The sequence below is a fragment of the Dromiciops gliroides genome, chromosome 1 (genome assembly GCF_019393635.1).
Source record: "Dromiciops gliroides isolate mDroGli1 chromosome 1, mDroGli1.pri, whole genome shotgun sequence".
Classification (NCBI taxonomy): domain Eukaryota; kingdom Metazoa; phylum Chordata; class Mammalia; order Microbiotheria; family Microbiotheriidae; genus Dromiciops; species Dromiciops gliroides.
The window spans coordinates 275,629,122-275,631,999 of record NC_057861.1 but is presented as its reverse complement, the minus strand read 5'-3'; positions in this window follow the sequence as shown (position 1 = coordinate 275,631,999).

The following is a 2,878-nucleotide window of genomic DNA, read 5'->3' as shown; positions in this document are numbered from 1 at the left end:
TATTGGGGCAGCTAAGTGGTGCAATGGATAGAGCACTGGCCCTGGATTCAGGAGGACCTAAGTTCAAATCCAGCCTCAGACCCTTGACACTTACTAGCTGTGTGACCCTGGGCAAGTCACTTAACCTCAATTACCTCACTAAAAAACAAAAAACAAAACCCCCCAAAAACCAAAAATGTTTTTTATTGATGTAAAAATACCTTTGTTGCTTTGCTAAAATATCATTATTCTTTATTATATTTTCATGATTATAATTATTACTGGTATTTTGATGAGATCAATGTAACTTAAAATACTTCATTACTTTTTACAATCTTAGCTTAACACTTTATGATATAATGATAAGAAGGTCTGTTTCAAACTTCAATTTATTTTGATACTTGGTTTCAGTGACTATCATTGCTGGAAAGAATACCTCATCACAATATGCAGATCCAAATGGAAGAAATGGATTACTGACTATATTTATTAAATCATAATACTTGTTTAAAAATTTTGGCCACCAATTTTGGAAAGGCTTTTGAATTGAAATTTACCTAGGAAATTTCCATTATTCTCCATGTCACTTACTTGTTCCTAGAAACTAATCAAAAGGTGTTGCATTTTTCTCTTTCCAACAAATGAGTTCAAAACTCACTGACATTCTTCAATTAGAAAATTTTTGCAGTTTAGAAAATTGTTTCCAAGATTTTAAGGGCACATTGAGTTTAAAGGTGAAACACATCATCTTTCAATAACCCGGAGAGGAAGGAGGAGTGTCAAGTACTGTACAGATTGCAAGGATGAGGATTAAGGAAAATTTATCAGATTTGGAAAATAAGAGGTCATTGTAACTTTGAAATGCGCAGTTTCAGTTAGATGAATATAACAGGGCCATCGAGTTCTTGAACACTAATTGAACTATAAAACCATAAACCTAAACAAAAAAACACACTATAAGGAAGTCATATTTTTACTGATTTTTATAGAAGTCTAGGATAAAACTTTTATCTAATAATACAGGGGAACTGGCTCATTGTCATAAGGACTAAAAATCCTAAAACTTTATGAATGTCTTTTTTTTCTTTTTTCTTTTCTTTCCTTTTAAATAATAAACATTTTTATTTATAATTTTGAATTCCAATTTTTATATCTCCTTCCCTCCTTTCCCTGAGCAATCATATATGGGTTATACATGTGCAATTATGTAAAACATTATCATATTTCTCATTTTGTACAAGAAAAATTGAATAAAAGAAAAAATGAAAGAAAGTGCAAAATAGCATCTTCAGTCTGTTTTCAATCAATATCAGTTCTTTCTTTGGAGGAACATAGTATATTTCATCAATAGTCCTTTGGGATTGTATTGGATCATTGTATTGTTGAGAATAGTTAAGTCATTCAGAGTTCTTCATCAAACAATATTTCTATCTGTGCACAATGTTCTCTAGGTTCTGCGCACTTCACTATACATCAGTTAATACAAGTCTTCCAAGCCTTTCTGAAATACTAAGACCATTTCTGATGTAGACTTTTATCCATTCTATCATATTACATTATGATACCAGGTTAGAAACCTTAAATAAATTTAGTGTATAACACTCATTATCTTTTGTAAGTCACTTTTAAATATATAAAGTGCTTTCCTTAAAAATATTGCTATGGGGGCAGCTAGGTGGCACAGTGGATAAAGCTCCGGCCCTGGATTCAGGAGAACCTGATTTCAAATCCGCCCTCAGACACTTAACAATTACTTAGCTGTGTGACCCTGGGCAAGTCACTTAACCACCATTGCCCCGCAAAAAAAAAAATTAAAAAAAAATATATATATACTGCTATGAAATGCATCCTGTAGATATTATGAACCCCATTTTATTAATGAGGATACTGAGACTCAGAGAAGTTAATTGACTTGCTAATCTTTAAATAGCTAGTAAGTATTTTATAAATATAATTAAATATGCAGACTCATATTAACCCTGAGAGATTATGGAAACTTGTTTCCAATGGGAATTTTGGCTGTATTAAGCAGAATAATTGTGAACACCTGGTCAATTTTATATATGTACTTTAAAAAATATATCTTCATATCTTTTTTTGTTTGTTTGTACATAAAATACTACTTGCTATAAGAAATGATAAGTGCAACAATCTTAGAAAAAACATGGATATGCTTTCAAGAAATAATGAAAAGCAAAAAGAGTAGACCCAAGAGTACATTGTATACAGTGACCACAATTGTTTTTAAAACAACTTTGAGCAAATAAGTTGGCTATTATAAATACCTAAATGAAGACATGATCTGCATCCAGAGAAAAAACTGATAAATAGAAGTATGCATAGACCAATTTTACACACACACACACACACACACACACACACACACACACACACACACACACACACAAACACACACACCTATTTGTTTTTAATAGTAGCCATTTCTAGGGTGAGAGCAGGGATTGGAACAGGAGAAAAAAAGGGAAAAAAGAAATTTACATGATAATTTTGTTGTAGATTTAAAATGATTAGCAAATTGTGCCTAGTAGATTGCAGTTTCATGTGCAATCTTTTTATTGTACTATGTTATGGAAATGCTTGTTTTATTTCATAAATTGAAAAGTAAAAAATTAGGAAAAAACAAATTAACTAGAAAGGACCTATGAAGGAAGATGCTGTGCACATCCAGAGAAAGAACTGGTAAACAGTATTTATATATGTATATATGTATGTATGTATCCATCCATTCATCCATACATCATCTATCATCTATCTATCTATCTACTTATCTGTCTTCATATTTGTGTCTAATGGTAACCTTCTCTAGGGTGAGTTGGAGAGAGAGGGAAAAATAAAAAGTACATAGCAGAGAACTAAAGAAAACTTGGAAGGAAACGCA